This window comes from Saccopteryx leptura, chromosome 3 (genome assembly GCF_036850995.1).
Source record: "Saccopteryx leptura isolate mSacLep1 chromosome 3, mSacLep1_pri_phased_curated, whole genome shotgun sequence".
In the NCBI taxonomy this organism is placed as follows: domain Eukaryota; kingdom Metazoa; phylum Chordata; class Mammalia; order Chiroptera; family Emballonuridae; genus Saccopteryx; species Saccopteryx leptura.
In genome coordinates, this window is record NC_089505.1 from 352818585 (window position 1) to 352843460 (window position 24876).

Genomic DNA, 24876 nt, shown 5'->3' on the forward strand with positions numbered 1-24876 from the left:
AACAGAAAAACAAAATGCGAATTATTACTCAGCTGTTACAAGGGATGAAGTTCTAATAAATGCTACAATATGGATGAACCCTGAAAACATGCTAAAGGAACTCAGCCAGACATAAATGGACAAATATTGTATGGTTCTACTTGTAGGTGCCTAGGAAAAAGTCCAATTCCTAGAGACAGAAAACAGATTAAAGATGAGGGAGCAGGAATGAAAAGTTACTGGTTAATAGGCATGAAGTTTCTGTCTGGAGTGATGAGAAAATTTTGGAAATAGATAGTGGTAATGGGTGCACAACATTATGACTATAATTAATGCCACTTAATTGAATACTTAAGAATGGTTAAAATGACTAATTTCATTATGTGTATTTTACCACAATAAAAAATATGTATACAGAAAAAAAAAGGAATAAAGCACTGATACCTGCCACAATATGAACACAAAAAAAAAATTATGCTAAATCAGTGGTTGTCAATCACTAGTCTGCCAGAAATTTCGTGAGTCCACCAAAGAGTTAACTACCCTGATATTGTATGAAGATTATAGACCCAATGATCTTGGTCGAATTAACTAATGTTCAGAGTGATTGTCACTTATGAGCCTGTATCACTGATGAAAATATTATTGAGGCTGTCTTAGATATCTTTGGAACTTGTAGGCTCATTCGAACAACTTTTTGCACAATAAATCATGCACAATAGCCAAAAGCATTCATACAAACATATGTAGTATTCAATGCATCATACATGTGGAGTTCAAAAATCAAGCACCACCTTGTACTGTGTGTTGCACTGTTATACACAGTATGATAAAACTTTATTCCAGGGGTCCCCAAACTTTTTACACAGGGGGCCAGTTCACTGTCCCTCAGACTGCTGGAGGGCCGGACTATAAAAAAAAAAACTATGAACAAATCCCTATGCACACTGCACATATCTTATTTTAAAGTAAAAAAAAAAAAAAAAAAAAAAAAAAAAAAAAGACAGGAACAAATACAGTATTTAAAATAAAGAACAAGTAAATTTAAATCAACAAACTGACCAGTATTTCAATGGGAACTATGGGCCTGCTTTTGGCTAATGAGATGGTCAATGTCTGGTTCCATATTTGTCACTGCTAGCCGTAACAAGTGATATGACGTGCTTCAGGAGCCATGGCGCGTGCGTCCGCATCACCGGAAGTAGTAGTACTGTACGTGAGCGACGCCGCACTTTGCAGTGCCACCACATACAGTACTCCAGGAGCACAGGGTGCAGATGCATCCTGTGCTCCTCTCACTGACCAACAATGAAAGAGGTGGCCCTTCTGGAAGTGCAGCGGGGGCCGGATAAATGGCCTCAGGGGGCCACATGTGGCCCGCGAGCCGTAGTTTGGAGACCCCTGCTTTATTCATTGCATGTTTCTGTTTCCAGCCAGCTAGGTCACCAGTCTCCAAGTATTAAAAGTTTGAAAACCACTGCGTTAAGTGAAAGAAGTCAATCACAAAAGACCATATAATAGCGGTGGAGCAATGGACAGAGTATCAGCCTGGGACACTGAGGACCCAGGTTCAAAACCCTGGGGTTACCAGCTTGAGCCAAGGGGTCACTGGCTTGACTGGAGCCCCACTGATCAAGGCACATATGAGAAAGCAATCAATGGACAACTAAGGGGCCACAACTACGAGTTGATGCTTCTCATCTCTCTGCTGTCCTGTTTGTCTGTCCCTGTCTGTCCCATTCTCTCTCTCTCCCTACCCTCACACTTGTGTGCACTGAATGAATGAATAAATAAATAAATAATAAAATAAGAGGCTTACAACATTGCAAAATATCCCTTCCCAAAACACTAGGAAACAGTTCTAGCCTGACACTATTTAAAGTCTTCTAATTCCAGTATAATCAACAGATAATGATTAAGACTTTGATAGAAGATAAGCATATTTCATGACTGTATCAAGGATCAGATTCTATTGCACAATAACAATTGTATCTGAAATAATGTGTTATTTCTGCCTAAAATATACAGTTCCATGGCTAGAGCTTCAGAATACTTACATAGTTTATTTTTTTGTTAGCATGATACTGAATACCTATTATATACTCATATATTTCATCGCTGGATCATGCTTACGGTTTTTGAGGGGAAAAAATAAAATAACTTGTGAGGGTAAAACTGATGAAGTATAAATATGACTACAAAATCTATGAGGCAGAACAACCTTGCTCCAAAAACACAATGAAAAACACAGAAACCAAAAATTTTAAAAAGAAACAAACAAAATAAAACCAAAACAATATAGGCAGGCAAACATAAAAAGGCCAGCACCCCAGCCTCGCCATAGCACAGTACGCTCAGAGAAGCTGTCTCACTGTGGCTTTTCGAAGGGGCTGCAGATCACCCCAAAGGAAACCGCCAGGCCTGGATAAATATTTTTAAAAAGAAAATGAAAAAGAAAGAAGACATTTTTAGGTTTTTAGGAAAGTATATATTTTTTAAATGCATGCCTATTTGCATACATGGGGTTACTGAAGACCTACCAATACATAAGATACCTTCCTACAGACTGGAAAGAAAGTCAAATTCACTCCACCACTGAGCTTATGAATTAAACTAGACCCATCAGGATGACCACAACTTTCTCTGTGCTCCAGCCACCGTCCCTATTCTTTAAGCCACTACAGAGAAGTAAGGGTCCCCACTGCACTAAGTTACAGCCTTTACTCTAACCCCCTTACTGGGGACCTTGAGCTGAGCCTGTCCTTCTCATACTGAATTAGTCACGGTTCGTGTTTCTTCCTTCAGGCCTAAACCGTTATTTGTTCCTATTAAATAACACACTGTTTAAAGATCTTCTAAATTTTGACTTGCCCTGACTACTTTGAATTATACGATGCAAATTAGTCTACTCAATAAGGCTTGATCTTGAAATTTGATAAGCATAATCTCAAGTGATTAAGTTAAATTATGCTGTAGTAGAAGATAAGACCCTATACATTTCATTTACCTCCAGGCATACAACAAACCCAAAACTGAGCCCAAAATGTATCCCAAATTATGCTTTTGTAAAAAACAACAATTTCAACCACTCATTAAGTGTTTACTATAAGTCAGGAACTGCCTTTATGTTTTACATACATTTCCACTTAATCCTCAGAACAACCCTAAAGGCAAATGTACTATCACAGTGAATATCTGATCAGAGTCCAATTCCAGAGCCTATGCCTCGAATACTACTCCTGAGGGCCACTATCATGACTACTAGACAGCTATAATTTCACATACAAAATAATTATAATAGTGGTTATTTTTACCATAGCTCTAAGAAGTTGATCAATCTGATATAAAATAAATTTGACATGGCTGATTATTCAAAGAACTAAACCATACACATTTCATTTAAAGCAAGTTTAAGCCAAAATTTTCCGGATCGTACAAGTCAAGTTAGCTGTCACTCACTGTTGTAAATTAAGCCTTTCCTCAGAAGACATCAAATTTCTCATATCTACCCCTTCTCACCATTCCTATTACCAGTGCTATGCCTGATCTTCCTGTGGTCTACTATTTTTTATTCTTATAATAGATCCAAGTATTCTTATAATGCTCACAAAAAGCCTTCATAGTTGCCCACTATTAATGGTATGAAAGGCCAAACCTCTTAAATCAGCGGTTCTCAACCTGTGGGTCGTGACCCCGGCAGGGGTCAAACAACCAAAACAAAGGGCGGAACCCACAGGTTGAAAACCGCTGTCTTAAATAAAAGTCATACTGATACACACTAAATTGTATCAACTGTCCCCATTTTATAAATGAGAAAACTGAAGCTAAAAGACTAGCTTTTAACACATCCTGCATTTCTTGTACCTTCAGTCTTACAGTAGCCTTTATTCAGAAATCTCTCCCTACCACAATGTCTTTCCCCATTTTGAGAAATCCCACTCTCTCATATCAGCTCTTATACTTCTTTAATGTTGCCAACTCCTAATTTTCACTGTTTTAAGTTTTTTTCTGCTGTCGCCAGTTCAAAACCCTGAGCTTGCCCGGTCAAGGCACACAGGGGAGTTGATGCTTTCTGCTCGTCTCCCACTTCTCTTTCCCCACCCCTCCTCTCAAAAAAGAATAAATGAAATCTTTAAAAAATATTTTTTCACCAAAACAGTTAAATGAAACCACACACATTCTGATTATTTTCTTCTAAAGGCAAGGGTCCTTAAGACCAATGGCAAATGACACTATAAATTTTTTAAAGTGGAATTAGTGAACTTGAAGAAGGCAGAGTATTTTCACAGGCTAGTAACTGCTGATGATCTGGCACGAGAGCAAGAACTGCTTATGTGCCCAAGAAAGAGAGCAGGTGAGACTATCCAAACTCCGGCTGCTGGTGACGGCGGCACAAACAACAAACCTAAAACCCAATCACCAGTCTCCTAAAGTCTGCAAGTTCTTCTTTGAAAAATTCTTCTTTTGAGCTACTACTTAGCAAAAAAGTCAGTGGTCAAAATGCAAGCTTGGCTTACTGTTCTTGTTTCTAGTGGATCAACCAACATTCTTTAAAAAAAGAAAGAGAAGAAAAGGTTTATACAATTAGAAGGGAAGCCAGAAAGGCACCCGTAGTAAAATGGGCACCCACCATGGAAGTTAAATTTAGCAGACTTAGGGCTCAGAGTTCCATTCTGGATGCAATCGCTAGGTTAAACATAACACTGGCACTTTTAAAAAACACCTTTTTTGAGAAATGGGAAGGGATTGTCTATCACTGCTAATTTACTTAGAAATTACATGCTTTTCCAAGTTAGGTCCACCCTTCTAAATATAAAGTATGCTGAAAACATTTAACCAGCTATCTTTAATCATAAAATAAGACTTCTGTGGTCTAAATTTATTTTGTTCAATTCCTTTATTCTAATTAGCTTTTCTTCAAAGCTAAGAAGAAAAAATACTTTTTAAAATTAAGAAAGGCTATTCCCTAACCACAAACAAAAAGTAAAGCTCTTGTTTGGAAAATACAACAGTCAAAATTTTTGTCACATTATTCAAACACTATTAATACTGTTGCACTACTTACAGGACCAAGTTTAACTCCTTGAGCTTTGTATGCAATTCTAAACTCTCTTTTTCAGTGCTAGCCATTCAACAAATATTGTATTGAGCTTTCACCATGTGCCACACTGTTCTACATTTGAAATAATAAATCAGTCTTAGCCCCTGAGCTCAATGAGCATCCAGTCTAGTAAAAGTAAATAATAATTGAAAAGATAATTAAAACACAGTCTGACAGTCCTCAAAATATTCATTACTGAGGTGGTTTTCCCACATCTCCAGCAGTTCTTAGACATTCCTCACACCAGACGGTGCAGCTGAACTCCCCAGGCAGGTCTCGAGACAATGGGCGAGGGGGCAGTGTCTGAGAATAACTGCTAACTGAGTCTAGCAGGGGTCAGGAGGAAGACAGAACAGGACAACTCCCTCTCCTACAGATTTTGATCTGGGTGAGAAACAAGTGGTTTAGTACAGCTGATATCTCTCAGCAGTGTCAGAGAAAAGCTCCGACATGGCAGGAACCACCTATCTTTAACATGCAGCTCAAACCCACTAGTTTAACCTAGTGCTGAAATGACTTCTCTTCTGAAATTGTTTCCTATACCAGCCATTTGGCTGCAACCACGTGCTGCCCAGGACAAGAGTACAGGACTTTCTTCATAAAGTAGCTGCAAGAATTAAATGAATGCATATTAAGTGCTCAGCACCATGTTTGGCACATGAAAGTGCTCAATAAATAAATGGTAGCAACCCTAAGGAGTTGTAATGTTATCATTACCAGTTCAGTAACAACAAGGATGGCAATGATGACAACATTCAAAGATTATTGCCTCCCAATGGCTAATTTTCAAGGCTTTTATTTTTAAAAGATCTTCCCCAGTTAAAAAGATAGGCGAAAAAGAAAGTTGCTTACTGCTACTCTCTAATAACTAGTAAAAATATCTCTTTTACTAGTAAACTCTTGATATACAATTGCTGTTTTATTCCATACACAGAAGAATGAGGTTAGTCCACAAACAAGAAGAGATCCTTGGAGCCAATATACTCAAATAAAAATTTAAGAACTGCATAAAAGGTACAATGAAGCTAACAAAGTTATATGTCAATTATATATCACTTAAAAAATCCTGTTTACAATTTAACCATAAAGAATAAAATACATAGTAAAAAATTTTAAAAAAAGAACCGCATAAAAGGGAAATCAAAGGAATAGCCCTAAAATTTCAATATCTTTCCCTATTTTCTTAACTTTAATAATTTAAAAGCTGAAGTGTTTCAAATATCCAAAAGAAAACACAGAAGCTTTTTCAGCCTATTTTAAAGCAAATTATTTCAAGCTTTTTTCCCCCTTCATCTCTTAAATAATTTCATAGACTGTGTGCTGTAAGGACCAAGAAAAGATCAAAATGTTAGATTCAAAATGTGCTGGGATTGCCAGAGTGTAGGAGCAGAGACAGGGAGGTAAGGATAGGGACCCTGTAAGGCTGAGAACAAAGGAAGACAAACGTTTGCATTCCATTGGTTAGAGACCCTTATCAGAAGTTTATGTTTGAAATTCGCCAATGAGCTAGACCCAGCCCCTGTTGCTATGCTGTGTGTGCCCCCCTTAGCAAATAGGTAATTGCCACATCTGCTTCTGTATAATGCTTGCTTACGTAGAATATATAAGGACCTAGCTGTAAGCGCCAGGGGCGATTCCCGTTTGTAGCTCCTTGTGGGTACAGTGTCTCCGGACACCTGGGAATTCCCCCCTGCGCAGGTTAAACTGGCCAATAAAGAAACATCTATACTCCTGAAGGTCTCCGACGTCTGTTCTTGTACCCGGTGCATGCTACATGTGCCAATATGTAACTCTCACACTGGAGCACATTCTATTAGTGATCCAAGTTGTATTTACCGCAAATGTGAAATTCCAGAGAATTCCTTTATACAAAAGGCACTTTGCGGCCCTGGCCGGTTGGCTCAGTGGTAGAGCGTCGGCCTGGCGTGCGGAAGCCCCGGGTTCGATTCCCGGCCAGGGCACACAGGAGAGGCGCCCATCTGCTTCTCCACCCCTCCTCCTCTCCTTCCTCTCTGTCTCTCTCTTCCCCTCCCACAGCCAAGGCTCCATTGGAGCAAAGATGGCCCGGCACTGGGGATGGCTCCTTGGCCTCTACCCCAGGCACTAGAGTGGCTCTGGTCGCGACAGAGCGACGCCCGGGATGGGCAGAGCATCGCCCCCTGGGCGTGCCGGGTGGATCCCGGTCGGGTGCATGCGGGAGTCTGTCTGACTGCCTTCCCATTTCCAGCTTCAGAAAAATACCAAAAAAATACAAAAAAAAAAAAAAGGCACTTTGCAGTGGAAACAAACTATGCAAGTAACACTGTCAGCCTCTCACCTGACAACAGGTAACTGCTGTACCAAACAGTCCTGATATTGAAACGGTGATGAGCTACAATTAATGCTCTCGCTCTCCACCATCTGATTCAAATTCAGAAGTGGATTCTAATCCATTTGTACAATTTTAGATAACCAAAAATATGTCCAAGATGGTATAGTATATAAGTAAAGCAAAATTTTCATCTAATCTGTGTGAAAAGTTACATATTAAGGTACATAATATAATATATAGCACTGATGAAAATAAAAAATTGAACCAGAATTAAAGACACCAGAGAAATTTATTTTCGAAGCTCACCTAGTGGCATGGATAAACTTTCTTGGAAAAACACAATGAACCTGGCCCTGGCCAGCTAGTTGGCTCAGTGGTAGAGTGTTGGCCTGGCATGAGGAAGCCCCAGGTTCGATTCCTGGTCAAGGGCACACAGAGGAAATGCCCATCTGCTTCCTCACCCCTCCTCCTCTCGCTTCTCTCTCTCTCTTCCCTTCCTGCAGCCATGACTCGATTGGAGCAAGTTGGCCCTGGACAGAGGATGGCTCTGTGGCCTCTGGATCAGGTGCTAAGAAGAGCTTGGTTGCTGAGTAACAGAGAACCACCCCAGATGGGCAGAGAATTGCCCCCCTAGTAGTGGGCCCCAGTCAGGGAGAATGCGGGAGTCTGCCCCTCCCTCCACTCCTCTCACTGAATAAAACAAACAAAACATTCACACACAGACACACACACTGAATCCAATAACCAAGTTCAGTTTTCATAAATATTTCAAATGCAACACAAATAAAAGCCCTGATTAAATCACAGAATTATATAAAGAACATGACAGTCATTAATTCAATTAGTTACTACATATAATTTAAAACGCTTCAGCTCCATAGCCTCTTGCTGCTTTCTTATTTAGCAGTGTTTCTCAGACAGACTAACTTTCTGAGAGTTGCTGAACACCACCACGCTCCCTTCTATCTCAGCAGTGGCCTGTGCACTTGGCTGTCCTCTGCTCCTAGCTCTTCACATAGCCAGCCCTTTCCTATCTGTCCCTTCAACTAAATTTGCTTTATCCTCCAGCTGAACATACTGCCATACTAGAAACTCTCTGAAGGGACCTGTTTAAGGTGGGCACCACCCTGCAGAGCAGCTGTTTATTTCTTCCACAGTATTTAACTCAGGGTGTAAATATTTTATTTAACTGTCTATTGTCTCTCTCCTCCCTGTATTCATCATGTTATCCATCAATATCTGGCAAAGTTCCTGAGGTAGCTCGCAAAGACTGTTAAATGGATGAAAGAATCCAAGCTGCAAAATTTATCCTTAAGATGGGGCACAACAGTCTAAGGCAGTGGTTCTCAAAGTGTGCGCCCTACGGTATTCCAGAGAAATAGGTGCCTGTTGGGGACCAAAAAACCAACAGGGTTTTTGGAGTTTAGATTTTTGGGGACAGAGGTGTGGGGAATTGGCTGTAATCTGACTGTCTGCCCAACCCCCCACCTCACTTGCCTGATTAGGTTGCAAAAGGCTGTTAAGCTGTGGTGCTGGATTGTTTACACTACCCCCCATGTTCCCGGGAAAGACTGGAGGCAAGTTTCTTCTATCCTGTTTGGTGTAAAGTTAAGATGATATGTATGGTGGGGGTTTCCTGCACTCAACACAATTAAGAGTAAAAAGAGAGGAATTCTTCAATGTATTGATGAGGAAATGAGAGTTTGCCTTTCAAATATAAGCCTAAACATTGAAGAAATCGCTAGGACACCAGATTCATGTTTCTCATAAACACAAGAATGAAAAAACTTAACACATTCGCACCAGGACCTGCCAAATTTACTAAATCTTACTAAGACTGTATCTATATATATAAAAAGATAACTTTTTTGGTGTTCTTTTTTTTTTAAACCCTTTTTTTTATGAATTCTAAAAAGCATAACTCAAAAAAAAGTAACAAAAATGTTTTTAATGTCAGAATAAATTTAATTTTGCCGTTATTTATTTTAATTACCATAAAAGCACGCTTGGACTTTATACTTTTTCTTTAATATCTGACTTAATTATTATAACGTATTTCTCAAAAATTTGTAGATAGTGCACCTACAATTATTTGTAGGATTTAAAATGCATCCGATTTCAAAAAGTTTGAGAACCAATGGACTATTCTGCTGGAAGAGTGAGGCAGATTTTCTTCACTTATTCCTACTTTTAGTAGATCTTAGTTCTGTCCTTTGGAACGTTACAATAAAAATTAATTCTCTCCCTAATACAGTCCTAAAAATATCAGTTCACATCTCTATCACATTGACTATTTCAAACAATGTATGTACTTTCAAAATGGCCCAAGCAGCTCCTTGAATTAAAATCTTAAATATATAATAACATTTTAGTAAAGCTGGTATTGTTATAAGCGCAGGAATTCCCCTGGTGGTTATTAACAGCTTAACATTTTCTATACCCATCAGCTCTGTGATACATAATTATTATCACAAAACAGGTGCTTTTACAAGCAATTCAAGAGGGAAAGGGATGACAAACAGGAATTTAATTCTTCAGAAAACATCAGATATTGAAGTTGTTTGATACATGAAGTCAAACTCTGGAAATGTGTGTACACCCTTGAACTCAATCTTTTGCCATTTCTTTCATCCCTCATTCTTACTGCTACTATCCACATTTCATTCGTACCTTCATTATCTATTTTACCTGCCTCTAGCCACAAAATAGTCATCTTATACTATATTATACCTCTGCTGGGGAACCTAGGATGATTCACAACTGCTTCAAGTTTAAGCTTCTCTCCAATCATTCAAAGCCGTCCATATCTGACCCTATATTATCATTTCAGATCATTCCCCTGAACTAAGGCTTTGCTCTAATTGACAGATTTCATTTTCTATGCTTGTATCACATACTTGTTCTTAAAATCAATGCGTCTCCCTTTAACACGAGTTCATCTTTCTTAAATCAGTAAGTCACATACCTCTCAAAATTAAAGTACTACTACCTTATTTTTCAAAAATAAGAATATTACAAACTATTGATACACAACCTTTCCAATGGTCAAATCTTTTCCTGTTTTTAACACTTTTCTCCTTTGTCTTATCAGAGAAAACCAAAAGGCTGCTTCACTTCGGTACACTCCTTTCACTGCCAGGGCCACGTCAGATCATTTTCAAAGGTCATCTTCAGTTAGCCCTTAGCCAGGCTTACAAGTTACACCGGCACATAGAAACTTCACGCCACAATATACCACCAGTTGTAAAAGTACTCAAAAATCAAAACTGAAAATTAATGTGCATGTGAATAAATGTACGGAGTATTTTACATATGAATATTCAAACTGGCATTTAATAGTGATTATTACTATAATGCTAATAACTTCACATCTTATATTACTAAATCTCCCGTTCTCCCTTTACTAGTCAGAATGAAAATTTATCATCCTAAGCCAAAACATTTTACTTAAATATTTAACAAAGATATCATTAAATACCTGTAAAAAAAAATACTTCTACAGTAAAGAAAGTTAATGGAAGGAAAGTCTGTTGATTTTGATGACTAAAAATGTCATTCATCTATTTTAGACTAACTGAAGTTTAAAACTTCAAGTTCAAAGACAAAGCAAGACAATTTTTCAAACAAATTAAATTCTGTGATTAGTATAATTCATTCATTATGGGTGAAGTAGTTAAAAATCTTTCCATAAATTCTCAAAGATGTTCCTCAAAACCACTTAATACCAGCTAACAGGAAACCAATAGCACTACTACATTCTCAAAACATGAAATATATATATTTGAAATGCATATATTTATAGCAAACAATAATTAATTAAATTATAGCAAACATTCTTATAGCACTCCATTACCATATGATAAAAGGGTAATTATGATCCAAGCAAAAATTAAAGTGACGCAAGATCAGATGAACTTGATGTTCAACTGCTATACTTTCAAAGGTTTTCATTTTCTGTTTTAATAGTTTCTCATTCTATCACTGGCTTAGCTGTTACCTTGCACTTCTGTAGAGTTTTTGGCTTGGCCAGAGCCTTTCTTTAAAAAAAAAAAAAAAAAACTTCTTTGCAATGAAAGAAATTATAATCTAAATCACAAAGATGACAAGAAAACTTAGCAATTTAAATAGACAAGCCTTGAAATAATATTGTGATCAAAGTATCAAGCAGCTTAATAAGACCCAGGTGGCTCAGGCTTATCATATATGGTACTCATTACCACAGTTGCACTGTTTAATCTACTTCCTGTTGTCAACAAAACTTTCTGTTATTAATTCCCCTCCAGTTATGGATCTGCTTAAGTTACTCAAGTTTTCTGATAACTCTTTGTCCAAAAATATATTTAAAGAGAGAGCAGGTCTCGTTTTAAATGTTCTAGAACTGGAGCCACGGTTGGTCAAACCACAGAAACCACAGTGGCTTTGTACTATTAGTCATCTATAAGGTTATGTTAATCCCTAAGGAGGTCCAGATGACTTGTGCTTAACACAGCTTTCTAAGGGCTCACATGTTTACCTCAAAAGGGTAACAATGTGCACACCAAAGAACTATTTTACAAGTTATAAACCTCAGATTCAAATGCAATTTATCTGTGACAAAGGTATACAGGTTAGATTCTGCCGATCAATCCCTCCCTCATACACAGCTTCTCCTTCATATGGTTTCCTGTTAGTTGCAACTTGTAAGATTTCAAAGCAATTTTCCCATCTACAGGTCTTACTGACTTATTAAAAAGCACTTAAATGTTTCTCAGAAAACTTGTTTTATCAATATGTCATAGTTTGTTTCCAATAAGATTTGATTTAGGCAAAGGAAAAATACCAGGATTATTAAATCTACCTCAACAATGGTAACAAATACTGATACAGCAAAAAGAGTCTATGAAAACAGAGAAAAATCAGGTAAAGGAAGTAAGATCATGATCCGACAAGGCGAACTGTGACAGATGTACATCTTGCACACCTCCAGGTTACTGACAGCTAGCTGCACTGGTTACTGGTTTTGAAGGAAAATCTCTAACTGCTCAGTGTTTTGTAAGTGGCACCCAGTGTTCACAGATTCCTTATAACTCACTGATCCATTCCCCTTCCATGCCCTCTGTTCACGCTGCTTGTGCAGATGGCAGCCGCAGCAGATTGGAAACATTGCACAACATACCACTTAACCATACCGTGTAAAGAAGGAAATTCGCGTGACAGGCTTTATCAGCACTGTCTGTTTAAGTCATCTGCACAGCAATGGATTCTACAAGTCTTCCTGTGTCATCAATCAGACACTGATTTCTTAAGTCAAATTAAACCATCTAGTCAAACTGTTTGTATTCAGTGGCATTTAATATATATTTTTCCTCCCTGAACCTACCTTGATCAATCTATATTTTAATTAGTTTCTTTATTCCATGTAACAAAATACTAGAAGCTGTGATAACTTGCAATGTTTAAATAAATGGGTTTAGAGTATCTGAGCTGACTGTATATACTCAGCCACCACTAATTTTCTGTTCACCTGAAGACTAGAACTGCCCTTTATTTTTAATTACAAACTGGTATATATACACACAAACTTAGGAAAGTTTCTAAAATCCAGTGTTATATTCAACAATCATTTAATTCCAGCTGAGCTGATAATAAATTTTAACACTAAAAAATAGCTTTTGCATTGAATACATCATACCTGTAAGTCACAACTGCAGGCATCCGTATCAATCACTCAGTGACCTGGACAGATTACTGACAACCCTTCAAAGTTGGCAAAATACGTATCAGATGCGATGGTAGGATATCTAGTTTAGGGTTTGCCAAAAATCGCAGACATGGGCCTCAGTTTCCCACCCGCTGAAAACACTACAGGAGTTCCCATTGTGGTTTACTCCACAAAAATGAAAACTGAGGCTGGAGATCCACTGTTATAATCAGTGATAAACCAAAACTTTACCAGAACCTTAGCCTGAACTCATCTAAATTTCCTTCCTTTTATGCCTTTCAGAAAGTGTGCAAGAACTGTGTGTGTGTGTGTGTGTAAAAATGATTTTGGGAATTTTCTCAATAGAGAGCTATAATGGTATATGTGTACACACATCATTTCCATATATGTAGAAATGGCTACTGTAAGTTTTTATCAGATTGCCCATATTTGAAGAGACAATTTGGAAAGACTATAAATCTGGATTGTGGCATAAATCAGCGTCACACTGCCATGTCAAGTGTCTCCTGAAGAGCAGGGAAGAAGCACCGATACGCTCACAGGGGTTCCAGCTCATGTTACGTCTGCACCTTCCCAGTCCTCGTGTTATCACCAGCGAGAAGGGCTATGCCCATCAAGGTGCCACATCACCATGCTTCACACCTTTCTCTCTTCCAGTACTGAATCTTTCCAATGCTTTGTTTTGTGTTTTCAGGGTGAGCGGTGGTGGCAGTGGTAGGAGGAGGAGGGAAAGAAGAAATTTAAAAATTAAGCAGAAATAATTCACATTACCAAAAATGTTGGTAACACACTTTTGAACCCAAGTACATTTACTTACAAATGCAATTACTGACAGGGAAACTTTAAACTTTTAGAAGCCACTGCCAAGTGAACTAAAAAATAAAAATACTTCTAATATGAAAATGAAAACAAGATGAATTTATAATTTGTCAGAAACAAAATTATTTTACAAAACAACGGGCTCACTTTAAATTGCAAACTTAAAGATGTACAGATATCCATTTGTGACCCGAGTCATTCACCAACCACACAAAAATGTCCTAGACGCTTTCACCAGATAGCAGTGCAGTCCTCACTTTATACTAATAGTCTGACTTCACTAACATATGTGCTAACAGACCCTCCTATGCATCTAGTCAAATACACCGCTTACAACAGCTGAGCTCTTTAATGGGCAGTTCAGAAAAGAGCCGTAGCAGAGACAGGTATGCAATGGCCAGTGAAAATGTCTGGCACATAGTTTCCACAGAAATACTGATTTGCGGAATGAATAACAAAGCAAAGAAAGAAAAGAAAAGGAGAAAAGAGCGAGCAGATGAACTGGAAGCTACAGTGGCTTAAGGACAACCGTATTTGTGGAGCGAGCGGGGCTGCCGCAGCCACTGCCGCGTGCTGTGGTTCCTGCCAGCAGGTCACAGTCCAGAAAGCCCCCGCCAGGACCCTGCTGCCAGGCTCTGACGGCTACTGTTACTCACTATGGGCTAGAAACCTGCCACCAAAAGACGTCTCTATGATGCATCACCTAGCCAATTTGACAAAACAGAAACAGGACGGATCCATTTCTGCAAAAACAGCTAGAATAACCTTGTGACCCTCTCACCAATCAAGCAGGGAAGAAAGGGTTTCTGTATATTCAAGTGCCCAAAGGTTAAATGTTACAGAAAACAAAGGGTGAATGGGAACGGGGCTGAGGGGCACAGTTGGGGGAGACGCAGGCTTGCACCATAAACCAGCACCATTATACATATTGTTACTCTAGTCAAAATAAATTATTGCCTTTCTTTTCAAGTTATCAGAAAGCATCTAAAATGTACTCAGAAAAATTGATAAAGCAGCAAAAAATCTTCATGGTGAAAAGGAGATGAAGGTATGATAACACCATACTGAAAATAACAGGTAAACCATGAAGAGTAATCTCAAACAGGTAAGTTGCAAGAGATATGAGGATTTCACCAAGTGAGACCGAACATAACGAGAACATGTTTATTGGCATGACTAAGGCACCACTTTTTTTATTTATTTGATTGATTTGAGAGAGAGGGAGAGAGAGGGACAAAGAGAAGCATTCCCACCTAGCTGGGCACTCACTGGTTGCTTCCCCTACTAACCAGGAACAAACCTGTGTCGTTTCTGGATGACTCACCGGCCAGGGCCCCACTCTTCATATCAAGAGCAGTTCGGGAAACTCAGTACTGGCACAAAAACATCACATCTAATTATAATCAATCTATCAATCTACAAAACTTGCATTCATGTGGTATATTTCATCGGGGCATGAAGCTGAGTAGCACTTCTGGGTAAGATAAGAAGCAAGTTTAAATTATGTTGTTTAGGACAATGCTTAAAAAACAAACAGCAATCTTTAGTCACAGACTGTAACTGTGGCTTTTTGACATTTTAATTAGTGCCAAACAGTTCAGTTTTAATGGTTATTACTTCAAAGTTTGGAAGTAAATTCTAATATCTATACCTAACGTTATTCAAAAATAAGACAATTTTTACTAAATTAAAATTTAAACCACTGGGAATAGTAATTTAAGGATTACATTTTTAGACCTGGGAAACTTAGGAATTTTAAATACTATTTAAGTACTGAATCCACCTGTAATTTTCAAATCTTAAAGTATTACTTTAAGTCTGCACAAAATTTGAACAGGTTTTACTTGGCTTCTTTCCAAACCATAGCACTTCCACTTTAGGGACCAAGGGAGGGCACAGTATAAAGCGCTTTAATTTCTTAAGCAGAAAAATCTTTTACCTTGACCACATTTTTTCAGTAGTATATCCTCCCATGCACAAGTTTCTCAACTCATTTAAAAGGGGGGTAAAAAAAAAACAACACAAACTCTAAGTTTTAAAACATAAAGTAAATGCAAAAATATTTTCCAAGTTTTGAAAATAAAGCTACACTTTGCTCCTACTCTTATAAAATCTTGAGATACTCAAACTGAAAAAACAAAAAAGCATTAAAAATATGGGGGTTCATATTTGAATTTTATTTCTCATATACCAATCACCTTAGTAAACCAAACACTGAACACAGAAAGTTTAAAGTTTTAAATTAGTTTCAAATCACAAACCATAGGCTTTCTAAGCAATCAAAATAATTTAAGTAAGAAATAATCTAAAGTTCACTGCCCTGAATAGTCAATGATAAATCATTAAATGTGAATGGTTTTAACATTTTCAAAATACTACCATGAACAAGAAAAAGATCAGTTCCCAGGAGAATTATATCCTAATTCATTGTACAAAGTCTCTCTAGTTACCTGCCTACACAATGTTTCATTTAAAATGCAATACATATAAAATATTTTATTAAATATTTAAAACATTAAATACATTTTCTGAGTATTTACCAAATATTTTAAATAGAACTAAGTGCAGCATAGTCCTAAATCTGTACAAACATGACACTAAATTATTGTTGGGAGTCCTTTCATATATCAAAAGAGCAACTTCTCTACTGGATACAAAATCGGCAACAAAATTTGAAAACTATTGTCAGGAAACATAATTATCTCTGAACAATAAGAATGACAAGTTGAATCTATATTACGGAGTTTGTTCTTTATTTCTAGAGATGGCTGTGTTATTTATGAGGGCCAAGAAATGTGAATAATTAGACATACTTCACAAGACATAACTTCCTTAAAAATTACTTAAAAATGCAACTGGCATCCACCTACGAAATCAAACCTCACCCCCCACACACACACCTTGTGAAGGCATCCCCCAAGAGTAATTAATTAGTAGCTCATAGCTAGCTGGGTGTTCCCATCATTTTTTTTCCCTTCCTCACTCTAGACTTACATCAATTCTGTTTCACAATTGTCTCTCCCACTTAAAATCTTTCAAAGCAGTAACCAGGATTTCCTATCTCTCTATCTTTTCCACCACTCACTCAATGTTAATTTGCTGGATAAAAGCTGAAATGAATTGCTGAGAATAATTTTTTTCTGAGATTTTGAAATTTTATCATACCTCTACTTCATGATTTCAGGTCACAAAGTAAACATGCTCCTACCTCTCCAATAAATTTCTAAACTCACTCCCAAAACTGTCCAACTTATCCAATATTTCTACCAATAAAAGCTTTTTTAAAAATGCAATAAACAGGATTTTAAAAAAATCAGTCCAACATCACAATGCTCACTGACTATTCATACAGATAGAAGATAATACAAAATAATAAGTAAACATCGTGTCTTTTCACAAAATGTCCCCATCTGTCTAAAAAAATATGAAAAGCTTTCTCTATCCTGACTCAGCACTTCTCTGGACTCAAAAGCAATGCAAAACCAAAACAGTAAGCATCTGCTGGGCTCAAGCAGTTTTGCCCTTGGGTGTGAGCTGCAGGCAAACTAAGAAGTAGAAGGAAGGTGAGCTCTCAGGAGGAAGTAAACAGACTTTCTTTTCCAACTTAAAAAATAGCTTACTTCTGTAGAAAGTATTGCAAATAATACAACTACTCAAACCTACTCTCTCTGAACCCAGTAAGGGAGGGAGGAAAAGAGCGAGGGAGGAAAAAAACCAGCCTGACCTGTGGTGGCGCAGTGGATAAAGCACACACCAGGAAGGCCAGTTTGAAACCCTGGGCCTGCACAGTCAAAGCATGTACAAGACACAACAATAAGTTGATGCTTCCCTCTCCACCCCGCACCTTTCTCTCTCTTTCTCTCTCTCTCTCTAAAATCAATAAAGTCTTCTAAAAATAGGTTTAGAAAGAAAAGCAAAGAAGAACACCTATGCTGTGAAAAATTACACTGAATAGGTCTTGGCCAGGTAGTTGGTTAGAACACTGCCCCAATACACCAAGGTTATGGGTTCAAAAATCAGACAATGAGTGCAAAAATAAGTGGAACAATAAACTGGTATCTGTCTGTCTGTCTCTCTCTCTCTCTGAAATCAATCAATTATGCTGAATACATTTTATTTTACTTACATTTTTTACCAATTCATAGTTTTGCCTTTGAAAAGTCTGTTTTAAGACTATACCACTGCTTTTCTTTTGGAAGCTTAATAACAAAATAATTGTATATAACAGTCTACAGTAAGCTTGCTCTAACACCAAACTTGAATAATAAAGAAAATAAGTTCTAAGTATCTGAAAATGAACAAAAAAGCTAAAAGCTGGGTATGTGTGTCACTTCAGTGTATGGAATTATTTCAGTGCTTACAAACACTGCACACATTAATACTATCTGACTAAGGCGTAACTCATTCCTTTAACTGCATTTCAGCAGTGGAATACGGTCTTCATGCTTCGTTTGGAAAGAAACTTAGTGTAAGCCAAGGATCATCCTTTGGACTGACTTAAAGAGAATAAAAATTTGTCCACTCCAAATATGAAAATTATGTATTTGGCTCTGATACAGAGTAAAGTGGGCTTCTTATATCACCTGCAATATTAAACTGATCTAGTCTGCTTAAAAACAAGACAGTGAGTTATTGGATCTGTGTTTAATTCAGTGTACTTTATAACATATTTAAAGAATTCAGTTGTATAAAACAGTATCTGAATCTTATCAGATGAAAATATTTTCCCCTTTTAGCAAGCCTCTGGTTGCGTGTCTGAGAAAACAAATTAGTTTCCACTTCTCCTAAGCTTGATAATAGTGCCCCCTAATGGGAATTTTAATATGAGCTTTTCTACACATTTTTTTAAGTCTGTATTTTCTAATATGAGCAAGCTATCTCACACTTTAAACTAGAAAGTGAATTCTGTAATATAAAAGTGTGTCCAGATTTACCACTTAAGGAAAGTTATCACATGTTCAACAACACAATGTGAATTCATGGACAGAAACAAACAAGGAAAACTTCAGGCTCCATTTTTTCTTAGTTTTGATCACCCTATTTAACATAATCCAAGGTAGCACAATCCAAAATGTTAATCTTATAAGGAAATTATCCTTCAGCTATGTTTCTAGTACTCAGTAAGTGAGCAATTAATATGTGCTAAATAAGTTAGATACTACAAAGTCAGAAAAAAGCTGGTTCAGAAGTGCGATTATTCAGTGCCACATAGATACTTTTAAATAGAAAGCTGGGATTCCCACCCAAGTTCACTGGCCTCATACCATTACCTTTCCACAATATCTGATCACGAGTCTGCAACCATGAATTAAATGTCTTTCTTCCCTACTTATAGACAGTTCCCCTGAACAGCAACAATCCAGTGTGTGGGGTTTTCTTCCAGGAAACATGCATTTAAGTTAAAGCAAACACTGCCTATCCTTATACTTTCCAGATGCTCCCGTGAAACAAACGCCCAGTAGGCTGAGCATTTTCATTCCAGTGCCCACGACACATTCTGGACTCGAAGTCAATGTCAAGGGAAACATGTAGAAGAAACAATGACAAAAAAAGCCACCGATTTATGATCAATAGAGAGAGCTACTACTGTCTTATTCTTCTTTCTTATGAGAGAGGAAAAATAAGAAGAAAAAATTATATAATATATAAAAAAGAGCTCGTCAAACTTTCTTAAAGGGCCAGACATTAAAAAATTTGGACTTGGTGCCCACATGGTCTTTGACACAAGTACTCAACTATGTCACTGAAGCAGGAACGCAGGCACAGAAATGAATGGGCATGACAGTGTTACAATAAAATTTTACATGCAAAAGCAGGTCCACAGATTGTAATCTGCCAACCCCTAATTTGAAACAACTCACTTTTGGACCACAGATTAAAAATTTTCACTTTACATGAGGCACAAAAAAACAAAAAATTTTAAGTAAAAAAAAAAACACCTAAGCAACTCAAAATAATGCAATCACTAAAAATTAAATTATTTGGTGAGTATTTTACTTCCATAAGAGAGAAGGAAGAAGAAAAAGCCTTTCCTGAAGTCAGAGAGACCTACTGGGCCAGCTGGTGCTTGCAAACGCTTGAGAAAGCTGTCCCCTTTCTGGGCCTCCGTTTCCCCATCTCTAATATAGAGCCAATGCATGTGCTTCCTCCACAGGAAGGTGAAAATCAAAATCAAGTGCTAGCCTGGTGCGTGCTCAACAACAACAACAAATCCATCCCTTCTGTTTGAGGTGTAAAATAACAGAAAAGAAGCAAAACAATGGGCCTTTAGCCTAACATGCCCAATATTCTATTCTAGGATCTACCCATATAATAGGAAAATTTACCTTTTATCTGGGTTTGATATAAAACTAATGGTGACTCCATACAAATGTCCATTTAGACAAATTAGTAGATTAAGTGAGAAGACCTAAAATTCAAGACTATTACATAAGGCAATGAAGAAATAGCATATTCTTTGATTTTTCACATGTATAATAAAAATGACAAATCCTACTAACTCTGAAGATAAACCAAGAAAAACAAATTTAGTTATTTAACCCAAAATGCAGATTTCAGATACAGAAAAATGATGCTCTCAATACCCTTTAACCGCTGGCCTCCACTGGACTAAGTGTCTAAAAGCAATACCATAGAGAGAGAAAATCATGAGATACAGACGAGGCAGCCAGAGATTTCAATCCCTAGTCTCCAAATTCCTACTTAAGTGATTTTGGACAAGTTATTTGTCTTAACGAGCATCAGTTTCCTGATCTGGAAAATGAGACTGATAAAACCTTCAACTGTGCCGAGTAACAACTAATTAAGGCAATGCACATGTAGGACACAGCACAAGATGTCCAGCAATTCTTTTATTATTTAATGCTAAATTGAAGTTTTTCCTTATCTCTGGGGTATTAAAACATTTTTAATGAGCTTCTTAAAGTACATGTTAATGAAATAGCATATTGGCCCATTACCTCAAGTCCATAAGAGAAGCAGCTTCCAATGATCAAGATCTAAAATTTGTAGTATTTTGCTTTGTTCATCTACCATAACTGCACTGAACGGTGTTTCTTGCTCATATTCTAAATTGAGAATTTTATAAAACAAAATTAATTACCTAAGAAAACCTGTAACAATATACTCTGCTCATGAATGGATTCTACTCCCAACTGTGCCACTAATCCGGTGACTGAGTGAGTTACTTCAAGCAAAGCCCTCTCAGGTTCCTCACTTGAAAACAAATAAAACTGCTAACAAACAATCCTTGTCTTCTCTTGTATTGCAGCTCTAAAATAGGTACTACGGAAATATAATTAAACATCTCCAGCTATGCTGAGAACAGAGAAACAGATATCCTAACACTGCCAAAGTGAACTGCACAGAAATCTCAACCGTAATCACAGATTATAGTAGTTCAGATGAAACAGGGAGACTAGCCAGTAAAAAATAAAAAAAGACACATACTGCACAAAACACTCAAATGCCTAGAATAAAATAACCTTGGTTGGTTGCTAAAGGTATAACTTTAATGAAAAAAATTATTTTTGTAGATCAAATTTCATTATCAAGGTACTAACCCTAGCAAGAATACATGCTGTAGCTATTATACGTTCAAGTTACTAAAAGGATGATATAAACATTTTTTCCAAGTTAAAAATGATGAGTTAAAAGTTATATAGAAAATAAATGGACCCTGGCCAGCGTGCTCAGTGGCTAGAGCGTTAGCCTGATATGCAGATGTTCCGGGTTCGATTCCCAGTCAGGGCACATAGAAGAAATGTAGACCATCTGCTTCTCTACCCCTTCCCTTCACCCTTCTTTGCCTCCTGCAGCCAGTGGCTGGCCAGGTTTGAGCGTCAGTCAGCCCTGGGTGCTGAGGACAGCTCAGCTGGTGCAGGCATTAGCCTCAGATACTGAGGCCAGCTCGCGGATTCAAGCATCAGCCCCAGATGGGGGTGCTAAGTGGATCCCGGTCAGGGCACATGTGGGAGTGGGTCTCACTACCTCCTGTCCTCTCACTTAAAAAAAAAAAACAACAGAAAAGAAAATGAATGACTAAAAGAAAATCTTTTAAAACTCTCATTTACAATAGTATCAAAACAAACAAAATATATATATTTAAAGGTAAATTTAACCACAGACGCAAAAACACCTGTACAATGAAAACCACAAAACACTGCTCAAAGAAAGAAAAAATGACAAAAATGGAAATACATCTTGTGTTCATTAATTGGGAGATTTAATATTGTTAAAATATCCATACCATCCAAAGTGAATACAATCTCTATCAAAATCCCAAAAAAGGTTTTTTTTGTGGAAATAGAAAAAAAAATACTAAAATTCTTATGGAATCTCAAATGACCCTACATAGCCAAAATAATCTTGAGAAAGGAAAACAAAGATGGCAGTCTCATACTTCTTGATTTCAAAACATATTACAAAGCAACAATAACCAAAACAGTATGGTATTAGCTTAAAAGTCCTAGAAGAAAATATAGGAAAGAAGCATCGTAACATTGGTCTTGCCAATGATTTCTTAGACATTACACCAAAAGCAAAACTAGACAAGATGTATTACATCAAACTAAGACGTTTCTGTGCAGCAAAGGAAGCAATCAACAGAATGAAAAAGTAATCTATGAAATGAGAAAATATTTGCAAACCATACGTATACGGGATTAATTTTCACACTATCTAAAGAACAACTCAACAACAAAAAACTCCTAAAAAATGAGCAAAGAACTTGAATAGCCATTTCTCCAAAGTTAAAGAGCCAAGAAACATTATGAAAAGATGTTCAGCCTGACCAGGCAGTGGCGCAGTGGATAGAGCTTCGGACTGGGACGCAGAGGACCCAGGTTCGAAACCCCGAGGTCACCAACTTGAGCACGGGCTCAGCAGCTTGAGTGCAAGGTCACTGGCCTGAGCATAGGATCATAGACATGACCCCATCGTCGCGGGCTTGAGTCCAAGGTTGCTGGCTTGAACAAGGGGTCACTTACTCTGTTATAGCCCCCTGGTCAAGGCACATATGGAAAAGCAATCAATGAACAACTAAGAATTTGCAACAAAAAACTGATGCTTCTCATCTCTCTCCCTTCCTGTCTGTCCCTGTCTCTGTCTCTTTCTCTCTGACACACACACACACACACACACACACACACACACACACACACAGACGTTCAACAGCACTGTCTATCAGAGAAATGAAAATCAAAACCTTAGAAGGGCCACTATAAAACAAAACAAAAACCCAGCAAACAGTAAGTGTTGGTGAGGGGTGAGGATGTGGAGAAACTGGAATCCTTGAGCACTGTTGATGGGAAATGTAAACTGGTGAGGCCACTACTGAATACAGTGCCGTAGTTCTTCAAAATATTAAATATAGACCTGCCATGTGACCAAAAAAAACCCTTTCTGGGTATATACCCAAGAACTGAAATTAGGATCTTGAAGAGATATTTATATCATTATTCACAATAGCCAAGAGGTGAAAATAATCAACATATAAATAAAGAAAATGTGGCATATAGATACAATGGAATTATTACCCAGCCTTAAAAAAGAGGGATATCCTGTCATGTACTGCAACATGGATGAACCCTAAGAACATTAAGAGATATCAGCCAGGCTCAAAAAAACAAATACTGCATGCTCCCACATATATGAGGTAACTGCAGCAGTCACACTCTTAGAAACAAAGCAGAGCCGGGGGGTGCGAGGCTGGGGAAGGACTTGGCAAAGGATGTAGAGGTTCCGTTTTTGCAAGATGAAAAATTTCTCTTGCACAACAACCTGCATATACTTAATATTACTTATACAGCATAGCTAAAAATGGTTATGATAGTAAATTTCATGTCGTGTTTTTGCCCCTATAAAAATAAATGAAATTTGGCCCTGGCTGGTTGGCTCAGTCAGTTAGGAGCGCTGTCCCAAAACAAGGTTGCATGTTTAATCCCCGGTCAGGGCACACAGGGAGAGAAACCAGCAAATGCTTCCCTTCTTCTTCCCCTCTCTCTCCTTCCCCTCTCACCCTCCTCTTTCCCCTGGCTCTCTAAAAATCAATGAAAGTTAAGCCCTAGCCCAACGGCTCTAGAGTGTCATTCCAAAGTGCAGAGGCTGCCAGTTCGATTCCCGGTCAGGGCATATACAGGTGCAGGTCAGTGTTCCTCTCTCTCTCCCTGCCTCTCTCTAAAAAAAAACAAACCCAGAAAATAAAATAAAATTTATATAGAAAATAAGCCCTGAGAGTTCTAACAAGTGAGAAATTATTTCCAGCTATATATTTTTTTGTATTTTTCTGAAGTGAGAAGCAGGGAGGCAGAGAGACAGACTCCCGCATGCAACTACCGAGATCCACCCGGCATGCCCACCAGGGGGCGATGCTCTGCCCATCTGGGGTGTTGCTGTGTTGCAACCAGAGCCATTCTAGTGCCTGAGGCAGAGGCTATGGAGCCATCCTCAGTGCCCGGGCCAACTCGCTCCAATGGAGCCTTGGCTGCAGAAGGGGAAGAGATAGAAAGGAGGAGGGAAGGGTGGAGAAGCAGATGGGCGCTTCTCCTGTGTGTCCTGGTCCGGAATCAAACCCGGGGCTTCCACATGCCGGGCCAATGCTCTACCACTTAGCCAACCGGCCAGGGCCAGATTTTTTTTAAAACCTTTTAGATTACTGACCTAAGCCTTTGGTGAGCTTTTAATTATAGACCTTTGCTAACAAAGCGATTACACCTATAGCACAAAAATTAAATGCTTGAAAAAGTCTTCTTTCTGAAGTAGATAGCTCAACTTATTTCTTTGTAAACATTAAGTCAAAATCCCATAGCACAGCATTGAAAACTGCTGCCACAGAAGGAAATGGATGCTGGACACATGATGATGATCCCTTTCATGTATGTACAATGTAAGTTACTTGGCAAGCTAATTTCATAATGGAAAGTTTAACATCAGTCCAGCTCCTATCCAAATTACTAAAGTAAGAAT

At 37.9% G+C, this 24876-nt stretch overlaps 1 protein-coding gene across 2 annotated transcripts in view; it reads right to left on the minus strand.

Annotated features, from left to right (window-relative positions):
- The window catches only part of EIF3H (eukaryotic translation initiation factor 3 subunit H), a 103624-nt gene that overhangs the window by 49036 nt on the left and 29712 nt on the right, over positions 1-24876 (minus strand). The window lies entirely within an intron of this gene.